Consider the following 21,513-nt stretch of genomic DNA (forward strand, 5'->3'; position numbering starts at 1 on the left):
GTCTGAAGAAAAATTATCTTGCTCGATATAATACCCAGAATAACTCAGCTGGAATAGTGGAGGCTGGGATTCTGGATGGAGGCTGGGATTCTGGATGTAGACCTGAGGCTTGCACTCTCAAAGGGGCCTCGAGAGGTGGATCAGACTCGACATCCCCCTCACGCAGCCGGGGAGAATCAGAAGCAATCAAGCTCACAGGCTGTAAAGGAATATCCCGTCTTGGGACACCCCAAGGCATACTAGTGACCAAATTATGTTACTTGACATGTCCAATGTAAACAAAGAGATTGTGTTTGTAGCCTGGTAGTGGAGGTAAAATCACAGTTTGGATACCCTGAAGACCAAGCACTGGAACAAGAGCACGGTAGGAAGGACCTAATTCATTCTTGATCGCCACTTTTTCACGAACCAGATCTCCAACTTTAGGAAGCCAGACAGAAACAGGAATCAGAGCTGCAGCATCGGAAGACTGCATTGAATGCAAATGGGTTTAAGCCAGAGCATCACAACACTTTTGTAGATCCTGTAAGATAGCACAGTGGTTACCTACATCAATGGTTGCGGTAGCCGCCACAACGCCTAGATCATCAAGGTCTATAACAAACATCTTGCTGCCAAAGAGCATTTTGTATGGCGTCCACTTACCCAGAGATCTTCTTGGGAGGTTATTAAGAGCACGTTGAACACCATAAAGATGAGTTAACCAGCCACGGCCCATACCTAATACCCTTGCTGTTAAAGGTTACGCCATAGTTCATCCGCTTCACAGCAGAATTGACCTCAGGCCTATATGGAGACGAGAAATGCACCTGCACGCCCATTGACGTCATCAAATCTCGGTACGCCTTTGAGGCCAAAGCGGGACCCTGGCCTGAATGGAAAGTGCCACAGGCCTCTGTTCCGACAAAGACATGCAAGTCTTTTATAACAGTACGAATGTCAGCCGAGCGCTGTGGCCGAATCCGAGGAACGTAGTGCAAGAATCCACTGCAACCAAAATATATTTGAAAGCATTATTGGATATAAGAGGACCGCAATGATCAAGATAAATGCAGGCAAACGGCTGATTAAAAATAAAAAGTTGTGTCTGAGGTGGTCGGGACACAGTAGAACTCATAATTTGTTGGCAAATGTCACAACGCAGGACATATCAGCGAGCCTGCTGGTATAAACCGTGCCACTAATAGCGTTGCTGTAAAAGAGAAACAGTGGCAGCCACTCCTGCATGTACAGAAGCAATAACTTCATGAGCGGCCTCTATCAAAGACTGTCTGCTGTCAAGGTTCGGAATCAGGTGCTCATTTATTTAGTTATTTATTTATTTAGTGTTTTATGTAGCACGAACGTGACTCGTTAGGATGTCCGAGCGCTTAACAGAGATATAGCGGTCCTGAATACGACCAATAGCAAGCAACATAAGCTTACGCATAAAGATAATATAAAACAGTGGACAGTAAAAGTTCTCAGCACTTACAATAATATCTGAGACTGACCGAATACGTAAAATTACAAACTATCTTTTACCATCAAAAGACTCAAAGTTTAGCTGAGCGCTCGTCTCAATAGCTTAACAAAAGCGACCCAGGAAAAAGACTGTGTAGATCCTAATACCAATCAGTTCAGGAAGTCATTGAAGAGGCACTCTGATTATAAATCTGTAGCGAATGGAAAGGTGATTTGATCGACAGACGAATTAGTTGATTCTGTGTAAAGAGTTATGGTAGGAATTTCCCCATTAGGGAGATCTTAGCCTCCTTCCAGAATTTTGAATTGAATAGTATTCTTCTAATGTTTGGCGGTAGTGAGTTTCAGATTCTGGGTGCGGCGCCTGAGAAAGCTCTGTTGTATGTTTACTTCTTCTGGAAGCTCGGCGGTTTCAGCACAAGATCTTTTGCGCCTCGTGAGTACCTGCCTCCTCCAGATATCATCACTTTCTAGGCAAGGTATGCCGGTGTTTTTGGGTGAAGCACCTTAAGTGTGATACAGGCCAGTTTGAGTTGTACTCTGGCTTCGTATGGTAGCCAGTTCAGAGCTTTTAAGTGCGGAGAGATGTGATCAAATTTTCTAGATCCAGTTATGAGTCTTGCGGCTGCGTTGAGACAGGCTTTCAGCGGAGCTGTTGAGATCTTGGGCAGGCCAGATAAAGTTGAACATCCGTATTCGATCCTTGCGATGACCAATGCCTGAGCCGCCATTTTCAGGTCTGACTTTTCTAGGAATGGTTTCAATTTTCTAAGACAACTCAGGTGGTACTGGGCATTTTTAGCCAACAAGTTGATGTGGCTTTGCATGTTCAGGTTCTTGTCCATCGTGATTCCTAGTGATTTGGCTGAGTCCACTAAGATCGGGGTGCAGTTAAGAAAAGTGATCAGTGTGATCCATTCCTTTATTTCAGAAGAGATTTGGGGGGGGGGAATTAATAAGAATTCATTTTTTTGCTCATTTATTTTAAGCTGATTACTTGTTAGTCATTGAATGGTCATCTTTAGCTCTTCATTTATTGACTTGATCTCCTCCAGTGACGAGACTTTAATGTAAATCTGTGTGTCTTCAGCATACATATGAAACAAAATGTTGGTGTGTCATAGTCTCTCAGCCAAAGGTTCCATGTAGAGGTTAAAAAGAGTTGGGGAAAGAGTTGATCCTTGTGGTACACCAATCGTAATAGGGGACGGCGATGATAGCTTTTGATTAACTAAAAATCTTTGGTATCTATTCTCCAACGTCAGATTTAAACCATCCGAGGACTGTTCCCGACAGTCTCATCCTGCTTCCGAGTCGATCTAGCAGTTTATCATGCTTTATGGTGTTGAACGCAGATGAAAGGTCCAAAAGAATTAAAAGACAAGCTTTGCCTTGGTCTAGAGCTTGCAACGCGTCATCCACTATATGAAGTATTGTAGTTTCCGTACCATGGTCTGGTCTGAAACCTGATTGGCAGCCTTCTAGAAGATTACATTTAGAGATGTGTTGGCACAGTTGTTGATGCACACATTTTTCTAGCACTTTCGCTAATAAGAGAATATTGGATACTGGCCTGAAAATATTTGGGTCAGCAGCGTTCAATGTCATTTTTTTATGATGGGGGTGACTTGTCCAGTGTTTAGGCAGTCTGGTATGGAGCCTTGAGACAGAGAGGCATTGATTATTGTGGTCCATATGGGGACAACAAATTGGCTGGTTGTCTTTGAGAATTTCGAAAAGAGAGGATCATTGAAGTGGTTATTTGGCTTTGTGGACGAGAGGATTTTGGAGATGTCTTTGTTGGTTTATAACTTTATAGAAGACCATTGAGCTTCATTTTTGGGCACTGCTTGCAGGGAGTGTGAAGGTTCATTGATTTGTGAAGCCGACAGGGAGGGTAGGCTTAAAGCGGCTGGCTAAGCTCAATTCCCAATGAATTGATTTTGTCTGTGAAGGACGAGAATTCCTCACAGTTTATTAGGGGATTTGTTGCTTCTTCAGAGGATTTAGCCAATGTATTCAACTGCAGCTTTACCATTTCAAAGAGCTTACGTGGACTATTATGAGCATTCTCCAGTTCCAATCTAAAGAAATCTTTTTTTGATTTGAGAATGCTTTTGTTATATGCGTTTTCTGGTCTTTCTTAGTAGTTTTAGTTGGGGGGATGATGGGTGTTGTCTCCATTTCCGTTCTCATCTCTCTTCTTTCCTTGTTCAGAGCACTACTAAAACAAGGATTTTTGTCGATATCTGTGATTCTTCTCAGTTTTAGAGGAGCAACTGAATCGATTATGTCTGACATTGTTGCGTTGTAGTGATCAGTAAGTTTGCAGAAATTTGTAGTGTTAGAGGGTGGGGGAAGATCCTTCTCGCAACGCACAGGCAGTTTCTCATAGTCTTGGTCTTTTGTATCTCTATTCCATATCTTTGGTTTGACAAATTGTGTAGATCTTTTCTTTACAACTCCTGGTATTTGGAAGGTAATAGAATGGTGGTCTGACCAATTGCATGGAGAGATCGAGATTATATTGACTGCCTTTTCCCATGAGATGATCCAGTCTGGAGTAGATCCTTTGCAGTGAGTTCAGAGAGTGCAGGCTTGGGTGAGATTTTGTTCAGCTAGGAATTCTTTAAAGCCATTGACCTGGCTATCGTTAATATCCTCCCAATGCAGATCGAAGTCCCCCAGGAATAAATCATTGGATTGGGGGAAGCATTTGCAGTGATGATTTCCATTAAGTTGTCTATGAAGTTGTTGTTGTTCTTCCCTGGAGGGTGGTAAAAGGTGTGTAAAATACATGGAAGATTTGCTTTGCTTCTTATGGAAAGAGTGAGATATTTGCAGGAGTCAGATGTATCGGAGTTTAATTGCCTGATGGCGAGATCGGAGCGGTGAATGCAGGCAATAACTCCTCCTTCTTTTATTTGTCTGTTTAGTCTCACGATGCTTTAATATGGGGGAACAAGTAGATCAATGTAAGGCGATGAAGTTTCGGTGAGCCAAGATTCCGTTAGTACCGCTACGTCAATTTCTTGATTTAAAATTAGATCGGCAATGTCAGAGGCATGCTTCACTGCTGATCGGCAGTTAAGCAGAAGACCTAGGAGCGGTTTCAAGGAGTTCTTAGGATTTGCGTCATGATTGGAGGAGGTTAGCGGAACTCTCTTCAGGTTATCGATGTTTAACTTTCTGTTTTTTAGAATGGAAGTTCTATTCACTTTGATTTTGACCGTTCCAATTTTGTATTCGCCTCCCAAGCACGGGAGACTAGGGGCCTTGGTGTGGATTCGTAGGATAGTAGTAAGGCTAAAGTGTCTTCAGATAGATAGATAGATAGATAGATAGATAGATAGATAGATAGATAGATACTTAAGTTGTTGACGCGGGCGATACTGCCCCTTTGACAGCGGCACGGCTGTATGGTTAGGGTGGCTTTGAAGATTGCATTCATCAACTCCAGGAATGGCCACCAAAGGAACTTTGGCATTAGTTAACTGATAAGTGTATCGAGAGGGAAACCCCTGAGGGAAGGGAGTACCATCCTGAGTTGCGGTGATGGCTGCCAAAATGTCATCAACAATTTTGGTTTGGAGGAGGTTGGCGGAACTCTCTTCAGGTTATCGATGTTTAACTTTCAGTTTTTTAGAATGGAAGTTCTATTCACATTGATTTTGACCGTTCTGATTTTGTTTTCGCCTCCCAAGCCCGGGAGACAAGGGTTGATTTGTAGGATAGTAGTAAGGCTAAAGTTTCTTCTTCTGATAGATACTTAAGTTGTTGACGCGGGCGATACTGACTCTTTGACGGCGGCACGGCTGTATGGTTAGGGTAGCTTTGTAGATTACATTCATCAACGCCAGGAATGGACACAAAAGGAAATTTGTCAGTAGTTAACTGATAAGTGTATTGAGAAGGAAACCCCTGCGGGAAGGGAGTACCATCCTGAGTTGTGGCGATGGCCGCTAAATTGTCATCAAAAATTTTAGTCATAGAACGTGTAACTGCGGCTACTTTAGCTGTGGCTACGGCAGATTTGGCTGGCTCATCAGCCATTGAATTTCCATCAGCATGTGCTCGCGCACATTGATGGCCCAAGGTAGGTTGTCCCCTTTAACTGGCTGTACATAGCCAAAGGCGAGCGGTATCTTGCATGCATATATCTTGTTCATGAAACCAATGGTTTAAAGGCGATGACAAAGCTGTATCAGTAAAATAAAGGCATCACTGCTATTGTGCTTGTGGCAGTCTGTTAGCCTTATCAAATGTAACATGGGACTAATACTGGTGTATCAATAGGCTGACACTAACAATGACAGTGGTTATAGACGGCGTGTGACATATACACCACTCGCAAATAAACTCAGCCGCATACCCCTCTATTCTGAACGGTTGGCCTTGCCGGCACTCACTGCAGTAATGAGGATGAGTCTCTGTGGATGTATCAAGAAAATGGTGAAATAGTAAGCTTGTGATGACCCCGACGCCCATTGTGCAAAAACATTCTTTACCTTAGATCTTGATCAGAGTCAGCAGGAAGATACTTACAGTCACTCTCCCCTGTAGAAGCCCGTTAACTGCCCCTTCGCCCGTGACTCTCCGATAGTTTGGAAGGATCCAGCTTGCCATGTTATAGACGCGAGTCGGAGAAGGGGCGGAAATGACGCTCCAAGGGGCGTGGTAGGTTTGGTGTCAGTGCATGTGCACTAAGCACGTTTGTGCTGAAGTCAACTCAGACAGTGGAGGCCATGATTGAATGGTCCCGGACTCTTAAGAAACATGTGTGATGACAACTAGTATGGTTTATCACCAGTGTTTTGACACATGCTATTGTGAGAGAAACCTAATGCCAAGTGAAAGTCTCTATAGTTGTTGACTGTTAGTCTACTGGGGAAATGATCTCGGACTATTGAAAAAAATGTACGTGATGACAACTAGTGTGGTTTGTCACCAGTATGTGGCACATGATCTCGTTTTGAAAACCTAATGCCACGTGAAAGTCTCTCATGTTAATGACTACAGCTCTAGTGGGAGAAATGACATGTGTTGACTTGTATGTGTTTCGAGAGTGATACTGCAATTATCAACAACAGTGGGTGGCCATGTTGGAATGGTGCCTTCGCTGTCAATTCTGCCACAAAAATTATTAAGTTCAGTTCCCATCAGGACCAACCCACAAATGGACTGCATAGTTTGGAAAAAACCCTAGATGTCAACTCAGGACAGTGGTTGTAAAAGTTGCTTCTGCTAGGGAGTGTACATCATCAATTGGGAAGCTGTTGTACTGACTGAGGGTGTAAAATCACGGTCAATGTATTAGGTTGCATGTCAGGATCCATGTTGTAAGCATGGTGTGCGGGGGTTCAGAAGGGAGTAAAAGTGGCCCCTCGATGTGGGATGATGCCCCTATCACTGGGAAGGCGGTGGATGCGAGAAATTCCCAGAGTCCCGCCTTTGATCATGGGAAACTAGACATGGGAAGGTGCCAGGAGCTGTTAGTACACTCTAATTCTAGGTCATCAGTTCTGCCCAGGGTATCTCATCATTGAGGCCCTCTGATTTGCTCTTCAATCGGTAGACCCAGCGTTGTTCCATCCTGAATAATGTGCTATTGGTCCAGCTTGCGTTAGATTCAATAATTGTCCATCTGAGACTGTCTGGGGTGTGGTTCTTTTCAGAGAAATGACTCAATAATTTGGTATTGGTTTTTCTGCCGCGTATGCTACTTCTGTGCTTCCTTATTCAGATTTTGGCAGGTCTTGTGGTCATCCCCATATATCTCTTTTAGCACGGACAGGTGATAAGGTATATGCAATTTTTTGTATTGCAGTTTGTATGTTTTCTCTGATGCCAAGGTCTGGCCAGACCTAGGTCAATATGCTTAGATGTTGACGTGAGGGGACAGACAGAACAGGTGCCACAGGGTTAGTGACCCTCTACCGGGGGTAAAGCCCATAAGGTAGATTGTGTGGTAGGAGTCACTTTAGGATGTGTGTGGACCAAAAGGTCTTTCAAATTTTGGGTGCGTTTAAATGCAAAAAGAGGGGGTGGCCCTGGGGTGAAGACACCCATCTCCAGAATACCCCAGTGTTTCCTAATCACATTCTTGATCTTGTTGGAATTTGGAGTGAATGTGGTCACACATGTGATTGCCTCTGTATCTGGTCTGTCCCTGACCTTCAGGGAGGCTTCTCTATGGTTGTTCTTAGCCCGTTTATGTGCCTGTCGTATTATTTTCTTGGGATAATGTCGCTCTGATAGATTGTCTGACAGAATTTTGGATTGTTTCTCAAACTCACTCAAGGTGTTGCAGTTCCTTCGGAGGCGTAAAAACTGGCCTACTGGGAGGTTATTCCTCAGTGCTTACGGGTGATGGCTGTCATACATAAGGAAACTGTTCCTATCCGTGGGTTTTCTATAGTTAGTTGTATGCAGGTAGCCCTCATGTAGGGAGATCCAGAGGTCCAGAAAGGGGATGCTTTCTTGTGATCTGGTACAGGAAAACCAGAGTGTTAATCCACCCACAGAATGCCACACACTGTTCCTCGTCGCCTCTCCAGAAGAGGAGGATATCGTCAATGTAGTGGCGCCACATCACAATGTTGTTCCTGTAGGGATTATTCTCCCCTAGGATGAACTTGTCCTCAAAAGTAGCCATGTATAGACAAGCCAGACTAGGAGCGAAGGTGCTCCCCATGCTGGTGCCTTGGATTTCATGGTAAAGCTGCGTATGAAACGCAAAGAAATTTTCTTTCAGGGCTATGGAGGCACATTCACAGATGAATGAGATGGGTGTCTCATAGGGCCATGGCTCAATACTTCATAGCGTGCACTCCATGACTTCCAGGGTGGCATCTTGGGGCATGTTTGTGTAGAGTGCCACCACATGCAAGGTAACTAAGAGGTTGATGGTTTCAGGATCGGGGAAGTTTTCAATCAGGTTAAGGACTTCAGTTGTGTCCCTGAGATAGGTTGGCGTTTTGGTGACTAACAGGCAGAGCAAGAAGCCACAGAACTTGCTTAGTGGTTCCAGCAATGAGTCGATCCCAGATACGATTGAGTGTCCTGGAGGGAGATTGATCACCTTGTGGATCTTTGGTAGAGTGTAATAGTACAGGATCCGGGGGTCGTCATTGATGAGAAATGCTGCTTCCTGTGAGGAAATCCATCCTTTAGTTTCTGCTTCACTGACTAAGCCCTTGATCCTGGCAGTCAACCGGGCTGTGGGGTCTTCCACAATGGGAAGGTAGGACTTGGTGTCGGTAAGTTGACGACAGCACTCCGCATCATATGTGCCTAGATCCTGGATAACAGTGACACCGCCTTTATCAGCTGGTTTGAGGATGATGCTGGTGTCTTCAGTGATGGCCTTCAGTAGGGTCCTTTCCTCTTTGGACATGTTCTTAAATGGGCGCCTGTTCATCATGTCCGCAACGTCCTTCAGAATGGCTTGTTCGAAGGTAAGTACTTTCTTAGGTGTAATGGCAGCTGTATGAGTGAACTTAGATTTCTTCTTTAGACCCGTCCCGGTGGTGGGGGTCTATGGTTTGTCCTGGAAAAAGGCTCTTAATCTAACGTTCCGGAAAAATGTATGTTGTTCCTGATGGAGTCTGAATGAGTCCTCGGGCGGTGTCGGGACGAAACCCAAGCCCTTCTCCAAGAGCCTGGATTCGCCTTCGACCAGTGGTCTGGAGGACAGATTCACCACTAGTGTTTCTGTCCTGATGTTTTGCTCCATAGTGTCATCGGTTCTGGATCCTGCCAATGGACATTCTTGGGTCCTCTTCTTCTTCTGCCTCTTCCTTTGTCCCTCCCTCTGTTGTAAAAAGGGGGGTTTGGGAATAGGTGGTATTGAGGTGCCTGGAGCAGGTGTCCTGGTGGCATATTCCACATCGGTTGGGGTCCCATCCACTGTCCTGGGTACAGTTGTGGTTGAAATGAGTGGAGTGGGAAATTATGGAACAGGGGCGGCGGATGTTGTCTCTGCGCTCCTCTGGAGTGGGGCGCATAGTTTCTGCCCTCATAGCTGGATTCGCTACTCGTTGATCCTGATCTCCGTGAGTGGCTACTACTCCCCTCATCAGATGTCTCGTAATTCTGAAAAAGGTAGTCATCTTTGGTATACGGATATACTTTTTCCTGGTCAAAGTGTTTTACATCCTTCTGGAGTTTGGTGGTCTTTTGTTTCGTGAGGAACTCTTTGTGTTCGTTCATTTCCTCATGTATCTCTGTCAATCGTGATTTAAATGCTGTGACTGAAATTCCAGCTTTTAGTCCATTCTCAGCTAAGGTGATCTGAATCAGAAGTTCGTCTGACAGGCATTTAGCTGTGTTTAATATTAAAACGAGCCAATCTTGTGTACACTTCCAAGCAATTTTTCACCATTCTCTGCGTAAGGTCAAATCTTACAGGAAGATTCGTGGAGTCAGTGTAACTAGAAGACCATTGGGGGCTATATTGGCCCATAGATATTCTGTCATGATTATCCCATATAGGGCTGTCTTTATCTGATATTTCCTTAGGGAATGAATAGCTTTCCAGTCATCGTTCTTGCTCCCTATCGCTGCACTGCCATCCCCTGATAAGAGTGAGGGCGCCCTAAGAATTTCTGCCACTGTATCGTCATCAAAGCTTTCCGAGATATATGTGTGCCTGTGGTGATGCCCACTAAAAATTGTGTACGGGTCTGTCTAATGGAATTTGATAAAGGGGATAGCAAGAAGAAATATAGAAAGTAATAATGTCCCACGGCTAACTGCCATACTAAGTCACAACACAAGAGTGGGGGACGGGGAGCTAATTGGAAAAGGGAAGGTCCAGTACCGATGCTCCCAAAGACTAACGTAGTACTTACTAAGGGGTAACTGTTCCTAAAGAAAGAGGGAAAGACAACCTACTGTGGTTGATAAGAGTGTCAGAGTGGTCTCTCAATGCAGTTGGGTGGGGACTCGGGGTGACAAATGCAAAAAGAACAATTGATGGACAAAATGCAGAACAATGCCATACATTCACCCCAATACAAAGATCTGGGCTTAAATCCATCAGGCGTTATGCTCACCAGGCCATTCCAGTTTGAACCCAGCCATATGCAGATCAGCCTTGACCCTGTGCCCAATGCGAACAGTCCAGCCCGAACTGCCAGGCCAGGTCCCCCCTGGACTGGAAACAAGCATCCTAGGACTGGTTTCAGGCTTTCAGCCCTCATCAGCCATAGTAGCTTGATTCCAGTGGCATGGAGAGCACGGGACCCACGTCTGGGCATACCCGTCCCACTTGGGGTGACAAATGCAAAAAGAACAATTGATGGACAGAATGCAGAACAATGTCATACATTCACCTCAGTACAGAGATCTGGGCCTATATCCATTGTTTTTTTGCTCGCCATTCCAGTTTGGACCCAGTCATATGCAAATCAGTCTTGACCCTGCACCCAATGGGAACAGTCCAGCTCGAACTGCTAGGCCAGGTCCTCCCTGGACTGGAAACAAGCATCCCAGGACGGGTTTCGGGCTTTCAGCCCTCATCAGCCAGGATAGCTTGACTCCAGTGGCATGGAGAGTACGGGACCCATGTCTGGGCATACGGGGTGACAAATGCAAAAAGAACAATTGATGGACTGAATGCAGAACAATGTCATACATTCACCCCAGTACAGAGATCTGGGCCTAAATCCATCGTTTTTTTGCTCACCGTGCCATTCTAGTTTGGACCCAGCCATAGGCAAATCAGTCTTGACCCTGCACCCAATGGGAACAGTCCAGCACGAACATTGGTTGTGGTATAAGGCAGGAACCAAAGCAAGAGCCCATTTAGAAGGATAAGCATGCTTAGTCTCATAAGCGATGAATTGTGAAAAGGAAGTTATTATCACATCCTCGCCTTGAGGACACGCAAGAACAAACGGGGGACCAGTCAACCTCCGCCAGCAAAATATCATAAGAAGAATTTAAGTTGTCACCTTCAATTTGAATATCTATATGGTAAAGTCTATCAGATGGAGCAACGCGGGTGTCCACGGTTTTAACAGTTACAAAGGTGTAGTTGCTTTCGCCTCCAGAAACTTTCGAAGTGTCTGGCGCACCATAGTAACTTCCGCGGCGCTGTCAAGGAGAGCCGCTGCCCAACTCCTTTCCAGGAAGTTTCTCACCATCTGGTGCATATTTTGCTGTTAAAGCTGCAACTTTCTTCTTCTGGAATTGGGCTCTATATGGAGGTGGTTCTTCTCTCCTAACTTTCACGTCAAAAAAACGCTTCGGTTCCCGCTTCGGTTGCGCGGACTTGCCTTGTCTGCATTCCTGCCCCCCTGTTGATCAGATGAATCCTGAAAGGAACGAGGATCAAGACCCTGAAACCTCTCATGAGTTTTAATTTTAGAGTGATCATCTAAATTATATCTACGTTCAGAAGCGTCTCGTGACGGTGACACACAACAAGACTTAGGCTTCTGTTGCTCCTTAGATTTGTCCTAAGTCTTTTTAGAAAAGACAGGACGACCCTCCTTTTCAGGCTGGGGCTTACTTTGAGATTGGGTAGGCGGTCTGACCACCAAGTTATTGAGACTTAAGGATGCATAAACATCTGCAATATTAATTGGCAACTCACGTTCCCGGTCAACGTCAGCTACAGCTGAAAGGCGCAGACGTACCATCAAGGATGCTGCCTCACCTTTAACATTAGAATGAATCATTTTGGAGACCAGAGGAAAAATACACATTGGCTTCATCCCCAAATCTAGGTCCTGCTCCATGTTCGTTCCCTACTTCTTTAAGAGCACTCGGAAGAAAGCTCATCGGTGGGTTCCATTACAAGGTAAATACACTGCGGCGAACACCGTCCCCCAGGTGTTGCAGTTGGCGAGGGGGGGGGAATCAGACCACTAAGCAAGCACTGTGGGCCCGATTCACAGGACTAACTCAAGACAAAATCCTAAACTTACTACCATTTTGGTATTCACAGAAGGCACTTACTCATTTTGGTATTCACAGAAGGCACTTACTCATTTCGGTATTCACAGGAGTTAGGAGTCCTAACTTTAGGACTCCTAAATGCCTTCTGTGAATACCAAAAGTCTTAAAGTTAGGATTTTTCTCAGTTTAGGAGTCGTAAAGTTAGGACTCCTAACTTTAGGACTCCTAAACTGAGAAAAATCCTAACTTTAAGACTTTCCGTATTCACAGAAGTCATTTAGGAGTCCTAAAGTTAGGAGTCCTAACTTTACTACTCCTAAACTGAGAAAAATCCTAAATTTAAGACTTTCGGTATTCACAGAAGGCATTTAGGAGTCCTAAAGTTAGGAGTCCTAACTTTACTACTCCTAAACTGACAAAAATCCTAACTTTAAGACTTTCTGTATTCACAGAAGGCATTTAGGAGTCCTAAAGTTAGGAGTCCTAACTTTACTACTCCTAAACTGGGAAAAATCCTAACTTTAAGACTTTCGGTATTCACAGAAGGCATTTAGGAGTCTAAAGTTAGGAGTCCTAACTTCTGTGAATACCGAAATGAGTAAGTGCCTTCTGTGAATACCAAAATGGTAGTAACTTTAGGATTTTGTTGTAAGTTAGTTCTGTGAATATGGCCCATAGTAAGAATCTTATGTTTCTCAACTGGACGTGTGAGAGGGAAAATGGCATCCAGCTGATCAATTTTCTGAGCAATCCAAAAAGGAAAGTCCTCACGTTTCGGAGGACGTTTGCCCATGACCGAATTAGTAATAACGGGGCTAATAACAAGACCCCCACCGTGTGCAGCCTGCACAGAAGGTACAGCCCCAGGCAGAGCCGCGAGAAAGGCACGGGCACCAAATTGGATCAGGAGTTATAGAGAAGAACATTCTGAGCATACAGCAAATGTACTTCCGCCAAGTTGGCATTGAGATAATTAGGGTAAAATAGGCTAACACAGACCAAGTGGCCCCATAAATACTTGAGGAGCCCATCCGAACATTATAGGATGGGGTAGGGTGCCATTAAACCAAATCTGGTGCTCCCAGACAAAAGGAGGAACTTCAATGATAAGACGCCAGAACAGGTGCAGCAGTGTAAGCAGGAAAAGAATTATCATTCACATCCACAGCGTAAAAAACATAACCCAGGGGTAAAATCTTTCAAAACGGTATGCAGGATCCGCCTCGACCACAAAAACAACCAGAGACCCCACGTTAGGGACTCCATGCTGCAACAAATGTTGAGTAACCGCCGCACGGCAATGAGTCAGAATCGCAACCGGTTGAGCCATGAAGCAAAACAAAGCAATTCAAACAGTAGCTCTAAAGCGGGTCAAAAAGCTACTCAGGTGACCCGTGAATAAGTACCCGACCAAACATTGGTGGTGCCATCTTGCAGGGATTCTGCGGAGTCACAGAACTATGCTTGGGATCAAAGAACGTTAGTAGGCACGAACTCAGTCATCCTACCACTTGAGTACCCATGAGCCCTGGACGGAATAGCTATAGTTTCTCCTGCTTACTCACAGAGGAACAAGTGATTAGATACCCCAGAACACAACACACAGGACCCTCTCTAGAATCGTGGTTGGAAGACAGACCTTTTCACTCTCACACTCCTACTAGCCCACAAATAAGATCTGACAGAGACACAAGAAGAGTTTAAAATGTGTATTTTAACAATCATGCTCTAGTATGCGGTATACGTGCTACAATAAGTAAGAAAATGCTTAAAACAAATACGTCAGCATAGTAAGTAGTCCATACATCATAAAAGGAGCTGTTATATAAGACAGGGTAGCCTAAGCTCCCTCCCCTTCTACTGAAGCAAAATGATAATATATATGAAAATATATATCAGAAGATCTCTGGGTGTTGGCAGCCGACCCCCACCTTAACATGTGCAGATGAAAGTTCTACATCTCAGGTGCTGTCACAATATGTTCCCTGGAAAGATCCCTCTCCAAGGGCCAGATGTAGATGAAATCTAATTTACGAATCCTTAATAGTGAATTTTACCGATTTGCTATTAAGGACTCGCAAAATTGAATGTAGGTAGGAATCGCTAAAATATTAGCGATTCCTTAACATTCCTTAATAACGAATCCCAAATTGAGATTAGCTAATAAGGAATACCTACCCATTCATTCCTATGGGCTAGGAGGCCCATAGGAATGAATGGGAAGATATTCACTATCAGCGACTCGGTATTAACCCTTTCGCTGCGGCGCGAATTCCGCCGCAGCGCTGGGGGGGGGGTTTGGGGGGGTTGACGGCGCCGCTATGCTCATGACGGAACCACGCCGTCATGAGTCACGGGCGAGCTGTGCTCATGACGGCGTGGTTCCGTAATGACTCCACCCACTGCGCTAATCGCCCGCACAGGCGGGGAATTAGCGCGGCGTGGGAGGAGCGGCCGCCAACGGCCGCAGCATGACGGAACCACTCCGTCATGAGCACACGGCACCCGTGGCTCATGACAGAGTGGTTCCGTCAAGGGCATGCAAGGGGTTAAAGAATGGCAAATTGCAGGCGCCATTTCAAGGGTGCTAGGGTGTCAAAAGGACGCCATGTTGCAACCCTGAAATGTGCATGCGTGCACATGTGGCGCACATACATGCCCTAAGGGCATGAATGTGTGCCACATGGCACTTTAAAAAAAGCAAAAAAGTGCTCTTTTAAAGGAAATTGCTAATTACCACCAACTTGAAGTTGGTGGTAATTAGTGATTCCTTAAGGCTAAAGTGCACTTACTTTTGTGCTACTAACATTGCATTTAAGGAATCGCAATTCCCGATTCCTTAAATGCAAGAGCAAAATTATTTTGCTAGTAGGTTTAAACTCGCCTACATTGCTCATAGCCAAATAGCGATCGGTAACGCTGGAATTCTGCTAATTTCAGCATTACCGATCACTATTTGGCCACCTACATCTGGCCCCAAGTGTGTTGTTACCTATTCTGTGCATAGCTAAATGACAAAGTACGAGTTCCCGAACAACAGCTGGATTTGTGTGTTTGTCTAGGTGCTAAGGCCTGACCAGAACAAAATAACAAGGGCTTTGTTGTTTGACCTTGTCCACGGCGTGCAGACTAAATCCCAGGAAAGAAAAGAAGCGAAAACAACAGCAGATTCTGTGTGAAAGTATAGTGTGGCGCAAAGCAAAATAGGTTTGTATAGTAACGGGCGCAAAACAGAGGACAGTATGCAACGTGCTCATGCTAACTTAGGGAAAACAACAATGGGCACGCGCGGGACCTATGACAGTTTTTTTTTCCTTTCCCAAAAATAACTGACAATCTATCAACAGGTGTATTACTATGTATTTAATTTTCAAATAACATGGACAACAGCCATTGTTAAGCGACACCAACCTTTTTTTTAACTGCGTATCCTCCATCCTCCCTCCCAATCCGGCACTGCGAAATTACATATGTTCATCATTTGTCCAACAATGGGCCCAGGTAGGGAAAAGACACAGCCACCCCAAGGTATTCTAAAGTATGACTAACAGATGTTTCTGAGGTAAGATACGGCTTGTCACTAATAAGAGTACATTTTGACTTTTTCCTCATCATATGTTCATCAGCATCAGTTGCCCCAAATGCCATACTAAATTCCCTTACTGTAGACATTAAGTTTAAAGGAAATTTATGCTCATATCGCATTATTTCCTGAAATAGCATTATTGATAGTTAATCCCTGGTATAATCATCTTTGAGGCGCTAGACAAAGAGCAAAGCCCCTGCTCTAGCAATCACAGTCCAGATCTCGAGATTTATCTCATACTGCCTGCATCATTGTATTTTTAGGCAGCAATAAAAGTGTTTTCAGACAAAGACTATAATAATTCCTAGTCAGACCACTGGTCCATGGCCAACAACTCAGCCTCATAGAGGGCATGTGGGGCCAACGTTCCCATAAGCAGATGGTTGCAAAGTCATCCTGTGCCCTGGTACTGGTGCTAACTTACTCTGACTGTCCCCGGGCTCTGCCAAGCCAGGCCCAGGGTCAGTGCTACACTAAAACACACTTAGAATATATTCCTTTACCTGCTCCAAAGGTGACAAATTAAGAAACCACAAATATCTCTTTCTTTTTTTTGAGACAATCATGGTCTTAGTTTTGTCAACATAAACTATTAAGGAATTCGCCACACAATAGTGATTTGGGGCTTGTAGCTTTGTGTTTAGCCCAATCAGGTATCCAGCTACACATATCTTGGAATACTTATGGCCCACAAAAGTTCTTTTAAACCACAGCTGGAGTCCCTGCGAAGAAATGGAATAATGACTCACTTAGACATGAAATCACCTCAGAAAACGCTGCCCGAGCTCACGATCAATCCTTTACTACAAGTATTGCGTGCTAAACTGCAGCCGACATTAACATACGGGAGCGAGGCTCTTACAGGCAAAGACGCGGCAGCCTTGGACACAGTAATAGCCAGCTCTTACAGAGCAATTTTTCATCTCCCAAAATATGTTTCACTGGCCCAAATACGGCTGGAATTTGGGCTTCAAGAACAATCAGTGGAAAGAAGAGGTGCGTACGTAAAAAGTTGGCATACAATTCGCAGTGCCGAGGCAGGATTCTTAAATTCCCACCTCTGGATCGAGCTGTTTCGCCATGGAAAATGCAGAGACAGGGAATATTTGTTTGACTCCCTCAAGCTTCTGGGACTGTCCGAACTCTGGGGAATACCAACAGATCACCTATCCTTCAAAAACATTGTTAAAAAGACAACGCAAATGACATCTGTCTTAGAAGACAAGGCAACGCTTGCTAAAAAGGCACATGGCTGGATAGTGCTCAGCGACTATGAAAGACTCAAACTGCAATCTTACTTGAATACAGGAGTCAAAATAAGTACAAAGGAAAAACTTTAAAGCTACAACTGGGCGTCATTCCGATCAACCCCCATCTCCCTCCATGGGAAAGGAGAGGAGATCCGCAGCCCTGTCGCCTGTGCGGAAGTGGGAAGGAGGACATCATTCACGTCATCTGTAATAGCCCTAACCTAAAGGATATAAGATGCACCTTGTTAAGACCTTTTTTCAGGCATCACGGTATCCGGACCTGCAGGCAGGCAGTAAAGCTGTGCTTCAATCCTGCCGAGGTACAGCTAAACTGCCGGCTAACAAAATGTTTTGAGACTGCAATCAGGAGACTCAAAAATTTGCCACATGCAGACGCCAGGTCCAAAAATGTAGTAGCACCAGGCACACCTTGAAGTGAGCTGCAAAAAGCAAGTAACAGCACTTTACAGTCGCTCCAGCACTTTAAATAATGCACCTTATTACGCTGTATTAGGACGGTTGGTCAACTAAGGGAAACTATTGTCAGTCCAGCTTTTCCAGATGCACAAGCACTTTAGACTTATCAACAACCATAATGGCCAATTGTATAACTGCAAACATGTTTATCAATGTTTTTTTACACCGATTTTCTTTTTTTCTTTTAACTGTGAACTTTTTTTACTGCTTTGTGTATGCACAGATTTTAATTAATCATGCATAATAAAAATTACTTACTTACCTACTTACTTACAATAGGGTACAAGTACATTGCGACTAAGTCATCTGCTTACATAAGACAAATGTAACGCAACTGGTGCTATGTAAAGCGCTCTGATACCCGATTCGGGTCAAGTTCGCACTATATAAAACTCTGTAAAAAAAGGGTATGCACCCTTTCAATACTTGGGGAAAAAGAGTTAACTGATCCTGAGACATTTGGGAAAGTCTTAGATAAATAAAGTAAAAAGCAAAGGTGCTTAGACACCACCCTCTTTCAACAGATAACATCCTGGTTAGCCTAGGGCTAAGCTTCGCAACCCATCGAGGTCAACCTCTACCCAGTTGTCTTCATGAAACTTCCGGATCATAATCAGCAGGTCCTTAGGGATGTTCCATCTTTCTAATTTATCCCACAGGATTCAGCGGTGCACCTTATCAAATGCTGCTTTAAAATCAACAAAGCAGCAACACAGACTACCAACTGTGCTTATTGCCATGTTGGCAACACCACCGAGTGTAAAACAGTGATCTTCTGTGGAGTACTTAGCACCAACTCCCGCTGTACCACTGCTGAATGCCCATGCTTCAAGAGCTTTGCAAAGCGTCTGAGCATATATTTTAGATTTTTGAAATAAGAAACATGAATTTCTCTCATTTTCATCCCAGCAAAACAGCTTGCCTGCATCCTGGAATAGATTTTCGCTGGCAGTACACAAGTAAATGCTCATTCATGCCAGCAAAAAGGAAAAAAATAGGAGAGTGCTAAAAAAAAAAATCGACTAAAAAGCACATGTGATTGAGACTTTGATCAAGGGTACCTTTAGTATGGTATGATCATTTATATAGAGCTTATTACCACAGGAGAGACGAATATTAGTAATCATGCATAAGGGTTGCAGTCTGTCATGCTGTTTTTCAAGCTGTGTTATGCAATTTGTAATAAGCATCTAATGCAAATGTATTGAGCAATTTCTTATACGTTGAAAGTTGTGTGTCCTGAGGTATATGTGATACATCACAGCATTAGGGCCTGTTATAGTCTATTATTTTACATGGTATTGGCACACGTGTAGTGCTTTAAACCTCTGATGATGTGTTGAAGCGTATTACGGACAGGTAGCAACCGATGCAAGTGGTGCCCTTGCCATTTGCTGCTTTGAACACCACTGATGTTGGCTCTAATGGTGGAGATACCCAAGACCTGTCCTACCATCATTCACACATGTGAAATTACAAGTGGTCGCCTCTGACTGAGGCCTAGAATTTGAGGGGATTGGTGGTAACTTGGTGCACCCCGGGAAGATGCCTTTGTATGTAATTCCTGTCTCACTGGGGCCCCTTTGTGTGCCAAGTTTCATAATGTTCATGAATTGTATGCAATCACAAACATTACCCACACTTCTTTTTCTTACTCTCTCAGGGAAGCACTTCAAACATACATTGGATCGCCAGCATGTATGAAGAGACTCCTATTATTACAGACTCCTCTCTGAGGAATTGAAAATGTAACGGTATGAGTTTTTATGCAGCACTTACTACTCCTCATGAAGCACTTTGCAGATGGTAGGATGCCACTATTTTGGGAGCCCAGTGTTAGTGATTTAGTCACACATAAGTTACAATTTGTTATGCTGAGATCATACTGTGTCTTGCATTTGCAATATACACCTCAAGAAACACCATTAGCAATTTTAACATTGTATGATATTGTATTGCCATTTATATAGCACTTTCTACCCCTGATGAGGTTTGGAAGGGTAGTACACTACTCTGTGGGATACTTGCAAATTTAGAGTCCTTGATTATATGAATTGGGCTACAATGTCAACCTGTTTATCACATTTGTGGCACATCAGTACTTACCATTTGACAGTAATGGTACCAAAGAAATACTATAAGCAGTCATCCTGGAAGTAATAGAACCCCAGCTCCTGGTGGTAGTGATAATTCAAAGGCCAGTCAAATATGAAGCCTACCCAGAAGTGGAAATCGTAACCCACACCAACAGTGCTAAGACACCAGGAAATACAAATACAATATTAAGTCAACCCAGGAGCAACAGGGTCCTAGGCCCTGGCAGCACTGCCAAGCCACAAAGGTATGTCAAATGGAATCAACACAAGAGCCACAGAATCCTGTGGAAGTGCTAACAGATACCAGGAGGTCTGAGACAGAGGCACAATGGTAGATGAACTGTGGTTTAACCGACGAATTATTATGTAGACACAGTAGTCAACTTCTAGTAGTACCTGCAGGAGAAGCATATTTGGTTAAGTGAAGAGTCGGTGAGGAAGTAAGATTTGAAAAGAGATGAGTCGGGGCAAGAGGGCAAGAGGGCAGATGAGGCCATAAGCTGATGCCCAGTAAGTAATTGACATTCATTCTTATTTTCATCAAGAGAGACTAGGGTCTACACAGGAGTGACAGAGGAGTCATCGGTGGCATGCACTTATTACAGCTGGCCAGAATAAATGTGCACTGCTTACAGGCAATTAGATGAATGTTCTTGATCCTCCCGCAAGCAACAGAGGAACGACTTTTATATATATATATATATATATATATATATATATATATATATATCTCGCCGCAACTCGTGATGCAATCCCGCTTATGCACGGAAATCACCAGTACAGACCAACTTTTGCAGCATTATTTTTTATTTTCTATCTCCTCCTGTGTCAGGACGCGTTTCGGCCGTCCAAGCGGCCTTGATCACCTGATCGCACGTCACAGAGTAACCCATTTTTAAAGTGCAAGTGCAACCTTCAACAGTAAACATAGATGACATACTATCGTCTCATTATTGCAAATCACGGCAAAATTTAGCCATCATAATTCACAAAACATGTTTTAAAAGTCACAATCATGTTCAGAGAGTCCCCCATTGTTGAAGTAATTTAACACATACAATAAAAGCCTAAATGCCTCATGTATTATACATATAAATATGTGTATCTCAATAATGTGCTTGTTAGGGGAAATATACAATGAGAGTGTCATCGATATGTTGAAATTACTCATAAATTGATATGTTGCACAATGAACATAGGATATAAAGTGCTCACCGAAATAAAGTGCTATAGTATTGTCATTTCAAAGTATACATAATACTTAAAAACTGGATATACTATAATACAAATAAAAACCATTAAATATACAGTGTTTGCAGCAAAAATCAGGGACATGAATAAGAACAGAACACTCAATTGAGGATAGCCAGATATAAAATATACTTCATCTTATGAGGAACTATGGTGTACCAATCCATCCTGAAGATTAAAATTGTTAATTCGATAAGAGTAGCCCGGTGACACGTTTAAAACAACCAATATATAAAAAAACCCATAGATAAAACTACCCATGACATTCCTTTAAAATTGATTGCTAAAAAACAGCGTCCCTATAGATACAGCCAAATGATATACAGATATCCACCCAGTATGGGGCACCCTCTGTTTCTTAATAAATTTCATAGTAGGGTATGCAAATCTTCCATTGTATTTAAACCACCTGGCCATTTGCTATTGAATTCCAATATATAATTGGTCTCTAGCCTACGGAGGGTAGCCTCCCTATCACCTCCTC

The sequence above is a fragment of the Triturus cristatus genome, chromosome 2_2 (genome assembly GCF_964204655.1).
Source record: "Triturus cristatus chromosome 2_2, aTriCri1.1, whole genome shotgun sequence".
Lineage (NCBI taxonomy): Eukaryota > Metazoa > Chordata > Amphibia > Caudata > Salamandridae > Triturus > Triturus cristatus.